Source organism: Malaclemys terrapin, chromosome 2, assembly GCF_027887155.1.
Source record: "Malaclemys terrapin pileata isolate rMalTer1 chromosome 2, rMalTer1.hap1, whole genome shotgun sequence".
NCBI classification, from domain to species: domain Eukaryota; kingdom Metazoa; phylum Chordata; order Testudines; family Emydidae; genus Malaclemys; species Malaclemys terrapin.
Window position 1 is genome coordinate 49326259 of NC_071506.1, and position 23004 is coordinate 49349262.

General features: G+C 39.9%; 1 protein-coding gene across 10 annotated transcripts in view; it reads right to left on the reverse strand.

Moving 5' to 3' along the window:
• Window positions 1–23004, reverse strand: part of RALYL (RALY RNA binding protein like) — a 574454-nt gene that overhangs the window by 418908 nt on the left and 132542 nt on the right. Inside the window, exon 2 of one of the 10 annotated variants that reach the window (XM_054018791.1) lies at window positions 20739–20842. The exons of the other annotated variants lie outside the window; for them this stretch is intronic. The gene's annotated coding sequence lies outside the window, so the exon portion shown is untranslated. The remainder of the gene's footprint in view (window positions 1–20738; window positions 20843–23004) is intronic. 10 annotated transcript variants of the gene reach the window in all.

Below are 23004 nucleotides of genomic sequence, written 5' to 3' on the forward strand. Positions count from 1 at the left end.
CGGCCCCGTGCCACTCTAGGAAGCACTGTGGCCCCTGGGGGAGAGGGGCAGAGGGCTCCGTGTGCTGCCCTTGCTGTGCCTCCAGGTACCTTCCCCGAAGCTCCCATTGGCTGCGTTTCCCTGTTCTCTGTTCCCGGCCAATGGGAGCTGTGAGGGGCGGTGCCTGGAGGCAAGAGGAACGCATGGAGCCCTCTGCCGCCCTGAGGGGCCGGATCCAGCCCGCGGGCCGTAGTTTGCTCACCTCTGAGCTAGGTGAATAACTGATTTTTTCAAGCCCTGGTTCACAATGGAGTACAGATGCTCAAGCATGGCCTTGGAAACACTGAGTCCAATGTGTTTAGCGTGCAGTGTAGACATACCCTTGGAGTCTTAAACTCTATGACTAAGTCCCTGCTCCAGATATTCCTTAAGCCAGAGAGTGAGAATGACTCTATAGTCCCATGGGTAGGGCACTCACCTGAGGGCGAGGGAATACCATGGTCCCATTCCCTGCCCAATGACTAATTATTTATGCAAAGTAGAACAGCATTAACAGGAGAGAATGAGATTAATCTATGCCACCTAGATTCCTTTGAAACTGGGTCTCCGAAATCCCAGGTGAGTGCTCTAATCACTGGCTATAGGGTGTAAGTGGACCACCACCTCCTCCTCTATTTTGTGAATGGCACCTAAGTGGCCTCGTGAATGAAAAAAATGAAATGTTTTGTTCTGAAAATGTGGACATAAACTGTTTCAACATTTCTGATTTTATTATTTTCTAACAAAATAGTTGGCCAACTTGGATGGCGCATGAGCCCCCCCTTTGGGGAGGCTAGCCACATGCCCTCCCTTACACTCCAGGACCCACCCCTACCGCCCCCCTCATCTGTCAGAGCCCCAAGCCCCCCCGTTCCCTCCTGCCCCTCCCCCACAGCCAGAGGAGCCCCAGCTGAACCAGCCTGGACCATCTGCCGGGCCACCTGCTGGCCTCAGTGCCGGGCTACCAGCTGACCCCAGCCACCTGCTGGCCTCCAGCCAAAGCTGAGCCCCCGCTAGTTTTGGGGGAGAGGGTGGAGCATGGATGGGGCGAGGGCCTGGGTTAGGGGAGACATAGCCCTTCCTACCCTTCCAGCTGCACAATCACCACTTTCTCCCTCAGGTTGCAAGTTGTCTTGAGAACACCATTCCCTCCCTGGCTCAGAACATTTGGATAATGAAGTGACAGAACAAAGTAGGGAATAGTTGGAGCTTGTCAGATAGAAGTTTCTGTCAGAGTGAGGGAGAACACATTATTCAAGTACTGACGGACAAGTAACCTCATAAGGTTTCAATGTTTAGAATAAAACTTTTCCCAACTTTTGGATGTCTAGTATTTTTGTTAGACGAAACCATACAATTAGTTTCATAAGGATTCTGACCTCGTTCTCTGTTAGTTATATGTTCCTCAGACACTAATCAAGCATTTTGGCTCAAAGTGGAAAGACCAACGGAATTACATTAGCCTTTTTTGTAACTCATCTTTGTGTAGAACTCTAAAAGGCTATATCCCTGGCATGAATGCTTCAGATTTGGTTGGCATATTCTACGCACTCAGCATGAATTATTTTAACAGGCTAACTTTATTGTGGAATATCTTTTTTCTCCTTTTGAAAAGCTACAGTTTCTTTTAATTGGAGAAAAAAATACAGCCACATCATCATTATATACTTCTGTGAATTCCTTTCATTTTATTTTTTTCCATCAGATAGAATCACTGTAGCAGATGAAACATAGTGTCAAAGGAGACATGACAAAAGATAAATCCTTCCTTCCTGTATCATAGTAGAGAGATAATGCTATAGATAAAATTTGTAAAGAAGGGAGAAATCATTCAGATATGTTTTTGAGTTATGAGACAAAATATTTTCCCCTTAATACACATTCTCCTTCAGTCAAAACTTTCTGTTACTTGTATCAACTGTTCTGTAAGAGAATTAAAAGGTTAGAATACCATAACACATATGTGGTAACTGACTGGCCCCATTTAAACATGTTACTCGGATCAATCTACAACATGTAGATGAAACCTGAACAGATTTTAATGATTGTCAACTGAATTGTTTTCACATTTTTGTTGTCATGAAATAGGTCCGGGAAGATTGTTAAATTAAAAATGATTTTGACATACAATACAATACTTGGCTCTCCATAGTTAAAGCTGATGCTAGATTTTCATGATAGTCCTGATTTTGACCACCAGCCTCACAAGCCTAACTTTGTTAATACTAAACCAATCAACCTGAAATTGCCCATGTAAAGTCTTATATAAAGACTTTTTCTGCTAAGTTGAGTTAAGTCAGGCAAGTACTGGGGAGGCTTAAGAAATTAGGTAGTCTCTCCTCAAAGATTTTATGGTCTGCCAAAATGCAAGAACTTCCTGAATGAGAAACTCCAAAATTACAAGTTGGCCTTGGTAAGGACTATCACATTTCAGTAATCAGGTTTTATTTTATTTTTGGAGGGGAGGTGTTTAATGACAGAATTCAGTTAAAGAGACTTTTGTATATAGCAGGGGGACAGAAAGGTACTGTTTGCTATAAGAATGATTTATTATGACTCAAAAGTAGTTGTGAAACACATGGACAGTTTAATGAAAAGATTATTTTTTCGTTGCAAATAAATATAATCTAATGGTTACCAGCTAGTGAGAATGAATGTGTCTTTAAGGAAGGTTATTAAAAAGCATAAATGCAAAACAAGCTTAAAACCAAGTATTTAAAGCAAGCTTTCCTGCTTGCCAATTTCAATTATGATTAATATGGTGATTTAAATCAATCCACCTTGCACGGGTGGCTTAGGAGAGAGTGGTCAATGTAAATGGCAATGGCAAATAGTCATATCTCAGACTCATAGCCCCAGCAGAGGTTCAAGAACAGTGAAGGCTTGGCTCTGCACTTTCTCACCCACCCCAGACACAAAAGCAGCAGCAGGCGGAACCACCCACTAGTTGAGCAGACAAACAAGAACAGAATGTCAAAGTCCTATTTTGTGATCTTAATAACGGGGCGGGGAGGGAGCATGTGGTTTCCCCATTGTCCTGATAACTTCTATGGTGCTCAGTCTCCAAATCTCTCAGATTCTACAATAGAAAAAAACAGAAATCTGAAGCACTGTTGCGTATTCAGTTCAAGTTTATATAAGCAATATTCAGTGAAACCTGAGAAACCTCAATTTTTTTTTGAGAGAGAGAGAGACAAACAAAAATCTCTTATCATGGCAAAATAGCACAGGACACTAAAATGTCCAGGCTTCTGATTTGATGTTCTTGTTTTTTTTTTTTTAAGTTTCAGTTTAGTGTATCACTGTTGGGTTTCATGCGTCCTTATGCTAGAGTTAGAATGAGGAGAGGCTAAACATGAACCCCTGCTGAAATTCCAGGCTGTGATGAATGCTCAGGATAGAAATGAGCCTTTGTAATCCTTCTGTTTGAAATTGTGCCATAAGAATAATGTTCTATTTTCTATCCATTATTTTAATGTATTGAATGCTGAGATTGTTTTCTTAAGGAGGAGAAGGATCCATAGGGATTTATTTTTCATGAATTGTTTTGGGTAAAGACACCGTAATGTTAGAGTACTTATCTATATGTACTTAAAGCAAAACCCTACTTAAAGCAGATTATTATTTTGTGCTCATCACTGACATAATATAGAGCCTGATTTTCCCCTTCCATAGGGCAGCCTCTGGGAGGGGACTTGGAAGAAATCTCCAGGGTCCCCTCAAAGAGATTTCCCCATTTTGTTAGATGAGCTTCTAGGCTTCGACTCTATAATTATGTTCTATCTGGGGAGGCTATGCCACAGAAACAAAGGTAAGATTTCCTCCCCCAGAGAATAAACTATGGTTCCCTCTTCAAGATTTTACATATCCTCAAAGGATCAGGGCCTATGTCAGGTTGCTATCAGGTTCTCAGTCATGGGAGGGGTCATTTCTCATATTAGCAGTATCACCAGAGTTACTCTCTGGTAAAAGGAAAAAAAAGATAGTGCATTTTGCACTTACCTATGAATGGGTTAGTGTGGAGAGGTGCTCTAGGAAGGATCTGGCCTACCTGAGGCACCTCCCCAGGTTCCCACTGTGCAATACGGGTGTGCATGCTACATCATCCTTTTTGATAGGAAGCATGCACCCTGCTGTGTGTCTGGCCAGCACCTGGGCCAGTAGAGGTTTGGGAATAGGGCAAAGCCCTGACTCCGCCCTGTTCCCTTTGTGATGATTTGGGCTGACAGGGCTTTAGGACACAGCAGTCGATACACTCTCTCTCCAGTGCCAAAACTGCTATTTTGTCTGGCCTTGCACAGTGGTACAACTCCTTTGCTTGCACACCCACACTAAGACCTGCCACTATCCAGCCCTGAATCTATGTAGCAGCTCACGATCTCTAATTAGAATCACTGGCAAAACCTTTGCAGTAGCAATCTCTGAATGACAAGCATTAGATCCATCTGATACATTTTTCATTTCCTTTCAAGTGCATCAAATCTCCCCTACCTTTGATCTAATCTATGTTCAAGAGAATCTACTGCAGAATCAAGTGTAACTTCTAAATCTTTAATAGCTTGAAGCAAAGTATGTTGTCAAATCTCGATTAAACTGCTGTTCAAAATGGTATCTAAAGTATCAGAAGCTCCTGCTACCGGATTAATGTTTGTGATGCAAACATATGCAATCCTTTCTTAAGTCCACCTTCTTTCCATGATCACTACAGCTTCTTCTCTCCCTGATAAATAAAATACATTCCTGTTCAAGCCATTCTTTAGAAAGGCCTCTATCCTTTTAATTTTTAGGAGCCATAAAAATTACATATGAATTTTATATACATACACATATAATGGGTTCCAGTTCATGACTAAGGCTCCGAGGGACTATGGTAATACAAATAAAACAAATAAATAATGTGATATATGCACATAGACATAACATATATATGTCACAGAGCACTAAATGAAACAATTTACCTGTCTGGTTCAAACTATAGGATTAAGCCCAATTCACTCAGAACTCAAAATAAAATAAAATAGAATAAAATTGGTGTATCAAGAGAATTCCCTGTGGTCTCTAAAGTCAGTATGCATTCTCAGTTATACTGTCTAGCATATCAGTGAAGCCTATACAGACAAAAATCATGGACCTTCTTACACTCAATTGAATGTATCCTTAAACAGACACTCAAATTATATAAAAAACTATATTGATTCCAATTAAACTACTCATGTGAGGCTGGGTGTCTGAAAGAAGCACCCTATTAAAATCAATCACAAAAAAGAAGCATCTACTATAGTAATAGCTCAACATAAAGTTTTGACTATTCTAACAATTAAGCCGAAGCCAAAGTATATTATACTCTATATTCTGACAAAAGCAGATCCAGGAGTTGTCTGGGGATCTAAGTAATTAACAAAACAAAAACCACAAGGAAAAGAAATGTCAGAGCAACACAATACAGAGCCACTCAGTAGAAGTTGTAATGTTAAAGTTCTTCAGAGCAACAACATCGGGGGCCAAGTCCTCAGCTTTTGTATGTTCATAACTCTACTATAGTCAATGGCACCTTGATTACACCAACTGAGGATCTGCACCAGGGTCTGGTCTTATACCTAAGAGAATGCATCAGTAAGGTGGCATTCAGAAGGCTCAAACTGAGTTTTATGAAAAATTGCTATATCCCATGGACACAGATCAACTGGAGCAGTGACACTCAGCCCTCAGTGGTTCAGGAGCCAAATTATTAATCAACATTACCCAAAAGAGCCACAGGAGTGTGAATTCATTGTTTCATTTACTATAGTACTATATATTCATATTTAAACAATATGAAAAGGGAAATATGTATTTATATCAATATGTTTCTCCCAGCAAAATGACTGACCAAGTATTACTATTTTATCAACTACAATAGGTTAAAAACATAAGAAAAGCATCCTGATTGGTTAATAATTAAATCACACAGTGTTTTAAGATTATGTGCTCCAAAGAGTTGCAGAAAACACATTAAAGAGCCACTTGCAGCTTGCGAGCCTCAGTCTGAGTATCACTGAACTGGAGGCTGTTCCAGAGAGCAAAACCACCCTAGGAACTAAAAACCAGCCCTCAGCCGATACCCCAAAACATTATCCTGTATATTTTAGGGCTGGCTACCACAGAGCCTTTAGCAAGAGCAGCCTAGGGAATGATGAAGATGGCTTTCATTTAAATAATAAGAGTTGTTATTTATCCCTTTAGCCTGGCTGCTAACAATGCCTTTGGAAACTTAAAGCGGAGTTCTATTTTCATATCACATTTTTCTCCGCTTTTGCATCCTCCCTCCAATTCCATCTTCCACTGGGCTAGGAGATCTTTGGAACAGTTGCCTAGCCTGTTCCTCCCTTCAGGCAATATGGATTTCCAACCCCACTAAACTGGGACGATACACTCTGTAACATGGATAATATACTGCATTATGAATATAGAGGCATTTTATGCATGCATGAGCCTATCAGCCTTTAGTATTTTGGTTCACTTGTAATTTTTTCATTGTTTCAATTAATTAATCATTTAGGTAAATGTTTGGGTCAGTCAACACTAATGTGTGTCTAAAAGTAGATTTAGGCAACTATCCATGTAAGCAATATATTTTCTGATAAAAAGCTAAGGAATGATGCCTACTCAATAGATACCTAGTACACTTATGCTTTTCAGCCTGATCCACTGATTATGTAAGTTAATTTAAAGACTGCCATTGATTTCAGTTGGGCATTGTATCAGGCCCTTTAAATGGAGAGCTTCTTGTGAGTGATTTTGGCTTCTACTTACTTGTTAGAACAGTCAAAACTTTTTGTTCAGCCATTACTACTGTAGACACTTTTTATATTTGTGACTGTTTTTAATGGGGTACAGTTCCCTTATAAGTGGAAGTGGTTCTGTCTACTTCATCACTCATGCGCATTGAGATGAATATCACTGAAAATATATTTGAGTGAGAATTAATATAGCTACTGTATGCTTTGGATTTTACAATAACTATTGTTGGAGATTATTTGTAAGACACAGAAAAATACTGAGTAAGGTGTTTTATTTTTCTTTTTTTAATCCGATGAAATTTAAGTTTGCCCCCTTACCGGAAAATGTGCTTAGCTAGTCTTTTATCTCCCAAGAAGAATATGCTTTTATTGCTTGAGGGGAAGAAAAAAAAAACTTTTCATAGCTGAGATTACTTCCATCTTCCTCTTCCATACCCAGTATGTCAAGAAAAGTTAAGATCAACGGACACCATAGAAGAACAGAGAAATAAATAACTGGCAGATATTTGTAAGTCGAGTACATATATAATACTAACAGTGTCTAGGCAACAAAGAGTCCTGTGGCACCTTATAGACTAACAGATGTATTGGAGCATAAGCTTTCATGGATCAGCACATCACTCACATATCTATAAATGTGCCCCACAGCAAATGTTTTTTTTTCTTTTAATTTAAAACTCACTTATTAAAAAACACCCTAAAGAATAAAAAACATTATTTTACAAAAACAAGTGCTAAAACATACAGTTATGAACTGGGTAAATCTATGTGTACTAATTTAATTACAATGAAGATACATGAGAAAGTGATTCGTGTTTACAGAAATTATCTCCAACTGGATTGTGAGCTGAATTCAGTCTTTCCTTCAAAATTGTATCCAAGGTCCACTTGCACTAAAGGGGCTGCCCATCCCTCCCTCCCTGCCTGCTTTCCCCTCTATTCGGCACTGGTGAGGCCACATCTGGAATATTGTGTCCACTACAGAAAGGATGTGGACAAACTGGAGAGAGTCCAGCGGAGGGCAACAAAAATTATTAGGGGGCTGGGGCACATGATTTATGAGGAGAGGCTGAGGGAACTGGGCTTATTTAGTCTGCAGAAGAGAAGAGTGAGGGGGGATTTGGTAGCAGCCTTCAACCACCTGAAAGGGGGTTCCAAAGAGGATGGAGCTAGGCTGTTCTCAGCGGTGGCAGATGATGGAACAAGAAGCAATGGTCTCGAGTTGCAGTGGGGGAGGTCTAGGTTGGATATTAGGAAAAACTATTTCACTAAGAGGGTGGTTAAGCACTGGAATGGGTTACCTAGGGAGGTGGTGGAATCTCCATCCTTAGAGATTTTTAAGGCCCGGCTTGACAAAGCCCTAGCTGTGATGATTTAGTTGTTGTTGGTCCTGCTTTGAGCAGGGGGTGGACTAGATGACCTCTTGAGGTCTCTTCCAACTCTAATCTTCTATGATTCTATGACATGCATTTAAGAAAATTCCTCGCAGTTACTGGACCTGTACCTGAATTTGAGGGTCTGCTCATCACCACAACTTGATAAGGGCATACCTGGACTTTTGAAACTTACAAAAAAATCAACAAATCAACATTTGTAGTAAGACTGAGTGATTTCTTTTCTTTTTAATTCTGTAAATAGTTATTAGGGAAAATGCTACTGGCTGTATTCAGGGGATTATTAGTTTCCCCTCTCTTGTTGTCAAAGGGTGAATTGAAATCTCTGCTTGCTTTATATTGGGGAGGATTAAGAACACACTACAATCCATCTCAGGCTGTGCCATTTTTAAAAAACTATGGATTAAAAACACAATGTTAAGCTTTAAGGAGCTATTACTTTGTTCCTTTCCTTCTTTAGAAAAGGTCTCCTAGAGATAATTGAAGGCCAAGGAACAAAGAAATTCATCAATGGAATCAGCACTTTCTGTGAATAGTCTAATACAATATAGCACTGGCAAGAATAACCTTTCCTTTTTTTAATTCTTTCCTTTCACACTTCCCTTTTGCAGCCACTGCAAGAGAGGCCATCTGTGATGATGATCAATGGACAGGTCCTATTTTCACCCAACCCACTCTAAACAAGACTCCAGACACTAAGCCCAACTGATGTCACCCCTTCTAGGATCTGCTTTGTTCACACAAAACTCCATTCTCAAAGCTAGCCAGCTCTCTTGAGTTCTGGTCTGTTGACCCAGATAACTTCCCACATACATAGTCATTCCTCATCAGAGGTTATGGTCACTGTTTCTATTACACACACACACACACACACCCTACCAGAAACCCTCTGGTCCTGTTGAGGGTTCTGGTGACCAGACTTGTCTATTGCAGACTGCCAGTCCTGCCTCCTCAGACCTGACTGCTCAGGCCCCAGCTGGATCCTGGAGGTCCATTTCATTTCCTTTATATTAGGTGGCTTAAGTCAGCTGCAGCAATGAGTCAACAATGGCTTAGTTCCCCTTTCTTATCCAGCTTCGAAGTCACTGCTAATTGGGGAGATATGTTAGAAAATGCTGCCAGCCTATTACAGCATCCTTACGTCAAGGTTCCTTAAAGCTCTAAATCATATTGATTACAAGGCTAAACTAAGGCAACTCAGGGCCCTAGGTGTACAACAATGATTTTACCCACTTGGAGTGGAAGCAGAAGGGTGCTTCCCTCCCCCCTTCCACCCACCTGCAGGAATAACAGAAACCCTTCCCCCACACATGCACAACCTCAGGAGCATCAGGGATGGGAGCAGTCCCCCAGCACTGGGTAGGCCAGGCTCCCCGCACTCTTCTCCTCCCACCACACAGAATCCTTGGTTAGGATGGTGTTGGCAAGGCCACCTAGATCAGAGGTTTTGGAGTTACTCCGCCATTGAGAGAGACAGGGTAGTTCCCACACATCTAAGAACTACTGTTTTATGCTCTCTGCAGACTCAGGGTGATGTCCCTTTATCAGTTACATCTGGCATACATTTTCAAGTTTTCTATGCAACCATTAAGAGAAATGAAAGCTGTAGTGCGGACCTAAATGCCTTGGGCAAAGGCACTATAGGCCCAATCCTTAATCCCACACTATAACATTATCTTGGCTTTGCTAATTCTCTGTGATTCAATTAAATCTAGGTCTCATTCCAAAATACTGGATTTTGTTAAAAAGAGACAGAATTTACTGGTGAACATACAAACAATTTGGAACATAGTAGTGCAGAACTTCAGACATAGAATATAGCTTAACGACCTTACCGGCTGTTATCACTAAAGATAATGTGTCCTTTCATGAAGCAGAGCAATTGGCAAATACTGCCAAAGTATGTTACATTCATGTTTTAGGATTTCCTGAAGATCTGGATATAGAGTCTTCTGATAAATTATTATTTGTTTTTATTAATAGACACAATACATTAATTCCTCCTTTCCAGATTCCTAAATATTTCAAGATCCAGCTGAAGAACAGGCTGCTGATTGCCATGCCTGTTTTACATGAAGTAGAATTTAATTGTGATTTTTATCCCCATTATTGACAAAAATAAAGTTTTGCAGGTAGCATGGAAGAACAAAAGTATTCTGAAGGCAGTGTATGTGCCGGGGGGGATCGGAGGGGTGGGATCTTATCTTAGCAGACCTGATGCCAAAGATATTCAATCATATGAGCAAATTTAAAATATTTGTAAGTCTTTTGTCAGAGTTTATTTTTCCTACTGGCATTAAAGCTTCAGTTCTTTCCCCAGCAAATTCCATGTTGAAGACAATATATATATTTTCCCTTATGAAAGTACTGACTTTGTTTTTTGTAGAAAATGAAGGGGTAATACCAGCCTCAATGATTCAGATGATGCTTTCAGAACATGAATAGTTTAACGTCGCTAAGAGCAGTAGTGGGAATATTTACGGTCCTGATCCAAAGCCCACTGAAGTCAATAGGACTGGTCCTATTGACTTCATTGATCTTTGGATTGGGCCCTATGTCACTATTTCTACATGCATTTTATTTTTTGTTTTTGCAATTGTTTAAAAATTATTTTACAGCTTGGTTATGAGGAGGAAATATTGTTGATTTTGTGGCAATGCCACAACCAACAAGTACAACCACTTCCAGTCTCTCTTCTACCATTTGTTGTTAACTTGTATCAGGCAACCAATGCAACTTCTTCCATTGCAAAAAGTGATCTGTAGACCAGAGTTCAGTATACATTAATAGAGCAATTCCTAAGGAAACAATACAGAGCACTTATTGAGTCTATGTCTGCCTCTATTTTACATATTATGCTACAAATGCCTGGATCATTTTTGTCTACTTGCCCCATCTTTGAAATGCAGTGTGCACACGTGACTTAATACAATTAATAGAGTTTTCATTAAATAGGGAACTAAATCGTAATAATAATTTGTGCTTAAAAGATTACTCTGAGCTCACATTCTTCATCCAAACAGAAGAAAATCATGAGAGAAATCAAACTTATCCTAAAGGAATCAAAAGGGAGATGAATACAGGGTAGAAGCTACTGATCGCCAGTTGTCAGAAATGCAAGCAGCAATGAAAATGCTGAAAACGAAAAAAGAATTTACAGGATTGTATCCATTACAATTTGTTCAACTATGGATGCCCTTGCTGCAAACCACAATAAGACTACAGATGCTCCCTAGGTTACGCAAACCCGATTTACGCAATTCCGCACTTACGGAAAAAGTTCTGTAAGTTCCGTAGCCTTTTTTTCTTTGCGTAATTGTCAGGTATATATTCCCAACATATGCAAAATTCGACTTACGCAAGGCATTCCAGAATGGAACATTTGCTTAAGTCGGGGAGCATCTGTAGCATTTTTTTCTTGTTGTGGCCTGAAAGACACTTGCTACATTATCAGCACATAGTGACATGCGAGTATGACAACACTGGAACTAAGCTAACTTGAAGTATTGACAAGGCAAGATGCTAGATTGAAATATATGATGTCAAATTATGTAACAGTGAGTGAAAGGATGGATGGAAGTTAAAACTGTAAAGAAGAATGAGCAATTGAAGGAAATGCTCTTCAAACAGTATTATATTGTCCTGGCACAAGTTATTTACTAAGCTACTCTGAAACACCAACTAACATAAAATAATTAATAGCAGCAACAGTATCCCTTGTTTTGTAAAACCTATGCAGCTAATCCATTGGACACAATGCTCACGATCAAGCATTGTGGTAATAGTACCACATCTTCTTGCATCCCCATTACAGATTGTTCTCATAGCTTCTCTCTCATGTTATGTCATTAGTCATGGAGTGCAATTTAGTTATGGGTAAATCTAGAAAGTTTTGCACTAATTGTACACAAGTGAAAGTCATAGAAGAGAGACATCAATCATACCAGTAATGCTAACCAAATATTACAGCTGGCTAATATGAAAACCAATCGGCAAAACCTAACCAGCCCTCTTTCACTGAATAATACTTCAAAAAACTTAAGCATATTGCTAGTAAAACATTTAGATAAAGGGCCAAATCCACCACTGACTTTAGCAGTGATTTCCATTGAAATCAGAAGGGCAGCTCCTATTTATGCCAGCGGTAAAATCTTCCCTTGTTACCTAATGACAAATATTACAAACAAACAACAATAAAAGGAGAAGGAAAAACTGTTTCTGTATCTACATAGACACAACCCAACCCACATGGGATACTCTTCTAAACATACACATTTACTACATGTAATTTTGATCAGTAAGAGCAATGGCTGAGATAACACACACACACACACACACACACACACACACACACACGAAAGTTTTTGAGATAAAGAAACAGGGGTTTTGAATTGAATGATTATTTCAGCCTATACTTACTGTGCTGGTGATAGTACATACTCCGGCTCAAAAATACCTCAAAAAACGAAACATTTGCAAATCAGACTGCTGTGTCTGAGGAAATATAGGATTGTCTCTCAAAGTTTTGTCAAAAATAAAAACCCACATTTTTTTCCCTTTTAGAATCATATGAATAGGTTTTTAATAAGAACACCTTGGATGACAATTATTATTTCAACTGACTATTAACAGGGCTCTGCACAATGAGATCATTGCTGTGAAACACCAAAGCCACAGGAAAGCCACTCAGTGCAGCAACAGTCTCAAACAAAAGCTTTACAGAAATACAAATAAAAAACAATAAACAGCACTATTTATAATACATGTTGTTTTTACTGCTGCCATAACATCACTTGATTACATCCAGCCTTTGGGATAGTAGTGAAACTGATGTGTCTTGCCAATCAGTCATCACTACAAAAGACTTTAGCTTTTCATTCTTTGAGCTCTTCCATCACAATGATGCAATAAATACCAACAATCAGGTTTCTCAACTGTAAGGAGAGAAGGTGACTATTAAGGAGCAAAATAAAGGAGGCCGTCATGATTTGATAGATTTTGATTGGAGTTTTTACCATGCCTGCTTGTGCCAATCATGCTAACCAATATTGCCTCTCTATTTCCTTGAACTTCCCAGTCTGTTGGCCTGCAACCACCTGTTGTTTCCCATCTTATACTGTACTTAGATTGTAAGCTCCTCTGGGCAGACACTGTCTTTTTGTTATGTATTTGTATAGTGCCTAGGGATACTAGGCACAATTGTAATATAAATTACAATAATATGTGTGTGTGTGTGCGGGGAGACTCTCAGCCCAAATCCTCCAATCCATCAGCCTCCTTAAAGTCACTCCTTAAAAAACTCACCTCAGCCTACAACTGGCTGAGAAGTAGGAAGAAGACTTTGCACACAATTTCAAAGTTCTTTCTGTTTAATATAGTCCATTTTCCATTATATTTTTACTAAAGTGTTTCTTCAAATTTTATTATTTGTTATCATAATAGTCATGCTTTCCTATTGAAAACCAACATTTTGGTAAATGAAAAATATTTCTATGAGGATTTTGAAAATTTCAGCAAACATTTTTTTCTAAGCCAAGCATCCTCTTATCTTTGTTACCTTGTGCCCCTGTTCATCCGCCTCTTTGTTTACTCAACAAGTTATGTCTTATTTTTTAGAGTGTAAGCTCTTCGGAGCAGGCACTGGCATTTACTCCATGTGTGTATAGGACAACGGTTAAAGCCTTTAGGTGCTACTGGAATATAGCCGATTAATAACAATAGATAATAAAATAACCAAGCACCGAGGCAGAGCCATATATTATGTTATTTTAAGCTAAATTCATGGATGTGTTAGGAAGAAACTTCCCTGTAGGCTGCTTATTCCATATTTGCCTTCTGCAGGGTTTCTTGCTCATTCTTTTGAAGGAACTGGTACTGTTAGAGATGGGATACTGGATGAGCTGGGCTACTGATCTGATCCAGTAAGTCACCTCCTCTATTCCAAATATTCTGAGAATATAGGAGTTGATACAGTTGATGGAGAACAGCAATGTTTGCTGTTAGCAGGTTATTTTGACTATAGATCTGACTGTAAATGCATGTACTTGGATGGAGTTGTAACTCTGCACCTACATTCCCTAAAGTACTGCTATTCTTCTATCTTCCACACTTTTAAACTTGCCTTGCCTCTCTCTCAATTCACATATGCTTGTAGTCAGTACCACAGTATCTCACTCTCTCCTATAGAAAACCCCCATGGCAAAGCAATTACAGAGGAGAAAAACATTGGAAGAATGCCCCAATGAAATTTCTTCCCTATCTTTCCAGAGGAGGAGCAGGTATTACTGGTCCAAGCCCCTGGTGGCTCCCTCCCCCTATTTCCCACAGCATAGTTCCAAAGGAGCTACATCATTAAAGAATCACTCTAGCTTCCACTGCCCCCAGGATGCCTACTATGGAGAGGGTTCTGCAAAAAAAAAAAAAGTTCTTCCTTAGGCCATATTACCTTTCCTAAGTACTCTCTGTGGAACTGGTGAAGGATGAGTTGCTTCCCCCACCTTGACATAACATGAGGTTGCCTAGACTGCCCAGTGTCTGCGTTGTTCCTCCTCATGGAGTTTCCCTTACATGGTCTGGAAGGGGGGCACTGCAAGCAGGATGGAAATGTGTGCATTGGGAGGAAGGGAAGAGCTGCATGTGGAGAGTCCCCTACATAAGTGGATCTTGGGCTCACACTTGGGCCTTTTGCTTTTAACCAGAGGCAAGGAAAATATTGAAACACCAAGCTATAATAAAGTCTGGTGGTTCATCTGACAAAAATACATCTCTATGTATTCAACTATGAACAGTGGATAATATTTTAAGGCTCTCCCTGTCTCTACTGCAATATACTGATCTTACTTTCCAAAAGCTAGCAGAAAATAACCTATTGCAGAACAATGCAGCACTGAAGCTCTTCTGGTATTTCAACATGAACCACAGCTTCACGATCTACTTATTGGAACTGAGAAAACCAATGTGCAGCAAACTTTGTCTCTTGCACTGACCTGTCACTGTGAAAATCTTCCACTTGGAACATAATAAAATAATATTGAAGAACATAAGAACGGTCATAATGGGTCAGGCCAAAAGTCCATTTAGCCCAGTATCCTGTTTTCTGACAGTGGCCAATGGCAGGTGCCCCAGAGGGAATGAACAGAACAGGTAATCATCAAGTGATCCATCCCCCGTTGCCCATTCCCAGCTTCTGGCAAACAGAAGCTAGGGCACCATCCCTGCCCATCCTGGCTAATAGCCATTGATGGACCATCCTCCATAAATGTATCTAGTTATTTTTTGAACCCTATTATAGTCTTGGCCTTCACAACACTTTTATGCTGTAGCCGGTCAACATTCTATATGTTAAAAAAAATCTCTAGCTGGATAAGAAGTACAATATAGTTTGTAACAGCCTAGGGCATATTGTTTTAGGATCGCAGTAGAGAGATATTAGGGGCCCAGTTCTGATGACAAACACCAGCTCAAAGGAAGAGCAACTCCAGTAAGTCAGTGGAGTTACCAGTGTAAGTGTGCTCAGAATGTTGCTTGCTGTGCACTATCACAAACATTCATGTGTTGCTACAACATCTCTAAGTAATTAAAAAAAACACATGAAGGAGTTCAGACTGATGATAGGTAGGGACATGCACAAGGACACAAAGAACTAAATGCAAGTTGTCAAAATTAAGGCTGACACTTAATTCACCCTATTAATATCCACATGACAGGTCTTAATGTCTGTCTCAGCATCCAATGTTCTGCAGCTCCCTGACTGAGGATCCTGGTAATTGCAATGCAGAGGCCCATCTAAGTCACTTCAAATCATATATGTAAATACGTGAGAGAGGAGGTCACATATGTAGTTACAAATTACTACATACATGTTCTATACTGCAGAAATATCATACAAGGCAATTAGGTTAACTTCATAAGCGAACAGAAACCCAACTGTGATTATAAACTCACATACATTCTGCAGCGTCTGACTAAGAGGAATGAGGTAATCTCCAGGGAGTGTTAACTCCATTAAGAATTTATAAGCTTCTGATCCACATTGCAGACCAGTATTTTATTTTATTATAATCAGAATAAATGGGTTCACACTTCCCTTCAGTACAGGACACTTTTAAATTTATGCATAAATCTTTCCAAAATAGGACAACTAACACTTCATTTGTCCACTATATTGGGTTCACGAGGATGTAAGTTTAATATAATGCCTAGTTTTTTATGCTGATGCAGAAGGTGCCTGCAAGAAAGTAGCATTAGATTATGGAAATTCTGTAGCAGAGTTTGTTTTCAACAACTTCTTACGAGAATTCAAGCACCTCTTATCTACCACTTATCTCGAGGGAAAATCCTCACCTCAGAAGAAAATATCTCTTGAGAAAATTAGTAAAAATAATGGAAATGGTAAGTTCTCTTGTGAGCGGACTCATAAAGCCAAAACAGCTCTCTCCTCCCCTCCCCCATATATCATTCTGCATGCAAAATTTTACAATAGAACAATGTTAAAGCTGGGTGCAACACTGAAGAGTGTGGAAATGGTAATGTTAGTGTTACTCACAACACCTTAACCCTACCCTCTGTGTATATGAATCCAGCCTTTATTCACGTACTATTTTTATAATTCTCCTGGGACTTCTCCTGTATTCTGTGAACAGGTTGGAAAATGCTCAGTGAGTGAGGCACCTATTCAAAATTTATATTTTATCCTCACTGTTCAATGTGAGCATCATTAGCAGCCTCTCATCCAATCCTTATGGTAAATAAAGCATAAGTTTTCTGGAGTCCTACCTCACTAAAAATACCAGCTTTAACACAGTTAAACCATGAATTAACTCTACTCTCACTCCACCCTTCCTCCGCAGATCCCGGCCATTCTGCCTCTTGGCCTCGCATGGCAGGGGCTGCTGTCTGTAATTGCCCCCATGGAGGTACCTACACTAGGGAGACAGATGGGCTGGGAATCAGGGAGCTCATAAATGAGTCTCCTCCTCTAAAAAGGAAAACAGCTGTTAGTTAGGAGAAGACTCAAAGTTGAGACCTCTGATCCCTAGGTTTTCTTTCTCTTTAGTGTAGATAGCTCCCTGGAGCAGAGGAAGGGGTAAGGATACATCGCAGATGCTCAGCTGTGTCTACCCGCAACTGTTCTTGAGAGGCTGATGGTCGTGGTGTCTTATGGCCCACTGGACACCTGTTCAGCCAACTGCTGTGTCTCCAGTATAGTGGACCATTTGGCCTCCTCCGTGTTTCCTTGATAGAGCTGTCTGTTTGTGAAACCCCCAGTTAGGGGCATCAAGATGGTAACCTCCACCCCATCTGTTCCCACTGTACTTTAAGTGCCATATGCATCCAGTCTGGATGGCCATCAAGACGCTCAGGTCCAACACAGTTCCTCAGGAATGAAGCGCAGAATGGCTTTAGAACTCAGGCTGAGTTTGTGGGTCAGGATTTTGCTCAGTGTAGTTTTGTAAAAAATTATTTACAGTATCTCAGTAAAGGGAAGAATGCCCTTAAGTGTTTAGCTATGTAACAGTGATTTAAATATGAAAAAAATAGGTTTACTAATCTAAGCAATGCTAATCTATGGTAATACATTCACAACAAACAACAGAGCAGGAAACCAAACTACAAGAGCCCATGTTAGAGAAATGACTATGGAACAACAGAATGTCACTGGAAATATACTGTAAGGAGAAAATACATCTGTGAATAGACAGGGCCATATCCTCAGATGTGGTAGGACCGCTTTGTGCATCACCAACAGCAGAATCTGGATGTGGAAACTTCTCTAACCAAGGGCTGGAGCAGCACAGTACCAGTCCAGTATCAAGGGAGTGCAAAGGTGATGCTGTTTTTGCAATCCCCTCCATCTCTTTCCCACAGGACCCATGCTGTTTGGCCCTTACTCAGCCAGAGACATGACCCACTGTGTTTACTTCTTCAAAAATACACTTCTTCATATTAATCAAAATGGTTCAATTAGGTTGAAGGATTTGTTGAAAAGCTGGCCTGGAAAATAGATCTTATGAGGTGACTGGCACTCTAGTAGTAACTGAGATAGACTGATACATGGACTAAGGCAAGCTCTCTCAATGGCAGCAGCTAAGTGTGCAAAGGCACTAAACCAAACCATACCATTGCAATTACCATGGCAGCTAAGAGTTTTAATGCACTGGCACTAGATTAAACTATTACCTACCATCACTTCTGTACGCACAGAAAAGGAGAGAACAAAACTGCAAGGAGAAAACTGATTTGTTTCCTTTGCACTTACATGTAGATGTTTACACTCTACAGACTTCAGTTACTTATACAAGGTGAATACACACAAAATCTTTCTCTCTTTGCCCCTGGGACATTTTCCTCATTTCTCTGCAAGATTCCCTCTCTTTCTCAACACTGCTGCCTGCTCATAGCCTTTTATAGTGATTCACCAATGACTAGGTGACTTATAATTTAGTGAAAAAGCAAAGTTGTCTGAATTTATCATCTTCAAGCATGAAGTCTAAAAGTCGAACATAGCCCAGCAATGGGAGGAGGCTGGCTGAGGAAGCGAATTCTGAGCCTAAGGCTCTCCAATGAGAGAGTACTGCCTGCACCTCTTAAGATGCCTATTCTCAGCCAGTGTAAATTGTTATAGCTCTAATGAAATCAATTAAACTATGACAAATTTACACCAGCTGCAGAATGGGATATGCCCATTGATGTTTAAATCTAGGAACTCGTTACTTAAGCATCCCATCTGGTCTCAATTTCTCTAACAGATCTCAGGGAAAAAGGCAGTCTCACATAGAAATAGGAACTATGCCGTTTAAAGTTTTATAGAGCAAGGCCACCGTTGTTGTGATTCTAAGGCCCATCACATCAAGAGACTGAATATTGTACATAAGAAATAAAAGAAAAATAAGAATCACTGCGTATTTGATTTCAGTACATACACCTGATACATTATATACCATAATCAGAAGCTGCATGTCTCCATCTGTTCACCTGTTATCTTTACTGACATGGAAACACATTGTATATGTTTCTAAATCTCTATGGTGGTACATTTATTAAACAAGCTTTGCAAATACTGAACATTTCTTAGAGAAATCTCAGAAGAGTCCTGCTAGCTCAAAATGTAAAGGTCACTCCAGCTGTAAATTCTGACAATGGAAGTTTCCAGATGGCAGTAGCCAATTTCCAATAAATTTTAATTGGTTTAATTGACTTTCTTGTTTACTAATTGATAGGGTGATGTAGTTCATTTAAATTAACCTCAGTTACCGCCATAATTAAGCAAAGTTAAGCAAACCAAGGAAAATTTTAAAGAAAGGCGGGGGAGGAATGTTTCACATTTGACATGCTAGACCTGCTTGTCTCTGGCACTTTAGGGGGACATTTTAATTTCTGTTCACTCAAAGCAGAAACAAAAGGTATCCTTGTTGACTAGGTTTAGCAGTGGAAAGAAGATAATACATACACACAGCATCATTTCATTACTGTACCATGTTAGAAGCACCAAGAATGGGGTGTGGGATGGTAAAAAGGACTACAGAGATAGAAATAAGGGGCTGACCCCAGTTTGCAGGGCTTCCCTGTTCTCTTAAATAGGGAGGATTGGGGGAGGGAGGCTCAGACAGGGCAGTCCCAATACTACATGTCCTGAGATTCTAACAAGGAAGAGAATCCCCAGCTTTAAGGGTCAGCCTTTCAGTACTGAGGGCCCAGTACTCTGCGATAGCCATTCTTGGTGAGTGCAATAAAGCCACAAAAGAGCTACTAATGGCTGCCCAATCCTGGGAGATAGGCAGCAGTAATGTGGCTGCCAAAGTCCTGACCCTGAGGCTGCTCTAAATTATGCCTCTGTTGCAATGGCCTCCAAAAACGATCAACTGTCAGTTGTTATGCTCCAACCATGTGTCCGCTTCCACTCGGGCCATTCCTGACATGCCTCTACACCAGAGGCTGGGAGAGGGGTGGCACAGAGCCGGCTCCGTCCTCTGGCTGTTTAAATCAGTCAGCAATAATAGTTAGATCACTTGCATCACTAAAGCAGCACAAAGGGATTCAGAATTGAGCCAAATTTCCTCAATATTGCCAACCCCATCATCAATCATGCACTGATACCCTCAACATGATAATACTGTCTTAAAAACCATAGGATTTAAACAAAATAAATGCTGGGGTTTTGAGCCTTTAGGGTGAACCCTCATCCCTTTTCAAGCTTTACTCTGAAACCAGAGGGTTTTTTTAAACAAAAGCCAAGATCCTCATAAAATAACATGCCTCAAAAAGATGGGGCTTTAAGAGAAAAACACTAAATACTGTAAGATTTATAACAAAAAAAATCACAAAAGTTGGCAATACTATATCTTCTGGAAGATCCATATTAGGATTGGCCTCACCTCCCATCTACACAAAACCTCTCATTGTAGTGTAAATGAGAACTCTAAATGCACCTATCAACGTTGTATCTGGGCACTTATTAAATGGGGTTTGATACACTCCCACACTAGCATGCTGCTTCCAACTGGAGCATTTCATTGACATGTTGGCAAGAAACACACACACTACTTACAAAAACCAACTGGCGAGGCACCTTCCAGGAACACCAAACTTGGATATGGCCACACTCTGCTCACCAGGGCTGTGCTCTTTTAACATTCCATCAGAGTCTCAAACCTTAAAGAGAAAGGGCACTGGAAAAAATATAGCCTTGGCATCCCATCAAGTTTTGTGTAAACTAGAGACTTTACACCCCACTAAAAGGGCTATGTTTATATTACCATATCCATTATAACTTCTACAGTACTACAAGTTTCACTGCAGAAATGCTAATAAGCAAATTCATTCCAGATTCTGCCTGGTACTGAACATCTCCAGGTTGCGGGGAGGGGTAGAGAAGGAGGATTGTGACTCTGTGTTTCTTCAACACTCCTCACATGACCGGTCTCCAGCATAACTGTAACCAGACTAGAGGTCTCAGGAACTGTTTTTATTGTCCTGTGCAATGGGAGATAAAGCTTATGTAAAGGCCCAATTTAAAATACCAACATTATTTACAGGTAACAGTTTTTCAAATATAGAGTTTTACTCTTTACACAGTTCTATTTTCTTATTTTCAGCTAATGTCCCTGTAGCAAAAAATCATAGCTAATATTTAATGTCCTAACTGCCAAGCTGTCATGCAGGGAAAGGACTTCTGGAGTGCATTAATTCCCTGTTGAGGGAGAAATGACTGGACACAGCCTAAGGATATCCTTCCTCAGCCTCTTTGTATTTACAACATGCACAGATTTCCTATCTTTTGAACAAACATTGACAAGACAGCAAAAACAGCAATGAAATATACAGAGAAAGAGTAACACTTTTAGAGCAACTGTCACACAGTTGTCAAACACACACTTGTCCCCATCTCTTGCGCATAACCTGTGTGCCTCAACTGCACTCCAAACACATTACAGTTCTTTTCGCTGTTGCTCAGGGAGTATGTCTCCCTCAAAAACACCTGGGACATGGAATTGCTATGTCTGTACATCTAGTTAACATATACTATACCCAGTTTAATCATATTATTTTGAAATCAACTTTTGCTTTTGTGTCAAAAAATTAGCCACTGGGGTAACTTGTTTAATGCTCCACTATACCATAGACTCCAATGAGACACACATTCCACCCTCAATCATTCAGCCCTGTTCAGTGATGATAGTACCTTAGTACATATTTTTTCAATGTATTATTTTCTCCATTTATTCACTTTTGTTACATGACAGTATCATAGGAGAACCTATTATTTAAGGAACATGCTACAGCATAATGCCATCTTGCTTGTCTTGCAGAAAAGTGTCCATCATGTGATTGATCTGTGACCAAGAATGATATTGTTGGTACTAGTACAAGAAACTAGTACACCTGATGTGTCACCAATCAAAACGATTTATTGTAGCTTCTGAAGGGTTTTTGTAGGAATTCTCTTGCTACTATTTGATCCAAGGTTATGTAAGTGTAAAACATGTCTCAGCGTTCTATTAGATTTTTATCCCATGTCTTATATTTAGATTTAGATGCAAGAGTGAAGGAAGAATTCCATCTGGTTCAATCATGATAGAAGCTCAAATCATATAATTTATTGCCAGGAAGACCTTTAACATCTCATTTACCTGAATTCCACTAACAGTTTGTATGGAGGAACATTAAAGGACAAAATTGTCAAAGATGACATGTGATATTGAGTGCCTCAATTTTTGGGTGCCCAACTTGAGATACCTTAACTAAAATGTGCTCAGCACTTTTTCCAATTAAGACTCCTTGAAAGTATTTCATGTTGGGCTCGAAAAATTGAGCCACCCAGAATCTTGAAAATCATGGTCAGTTTTGTGTGTATATTTAACTGCTATCCCACTGCTTTCTAACCTCCACCAACTATGTTTTATGCCTGCCATCTTTGTTCCCCTAGAGACTTTGTTTAATTTACTCTTTACACTTGTAATCCCCCCCTCCATGTATGTTCTCTTCTCTTTCTGTTCCTCTATTCTGCCACCTTATTCTGAAGTCTCATACCCCCAAGAGCAGTAAATCCATTTTATTAATTATTATATATTTGTTAAGCAATGGCATTGTACAAGACATGAAAACAAACACAGACCCAAATAAGTTACCCCCTATCTGACCTACAAATTGCCTGAATGCAAGTGTCTCAAAATGTCTTGTCTCACTGCTCCTCAGACTCCTCTATTCTTCATCATTTTGACACTATCTACTCCTATTCCTTTTTCATCCTTCAGTTCCCCTCCTTGTTCAATTCCCTTTCACAACCATTTTTAAACCTCCTGAACTCTCACACC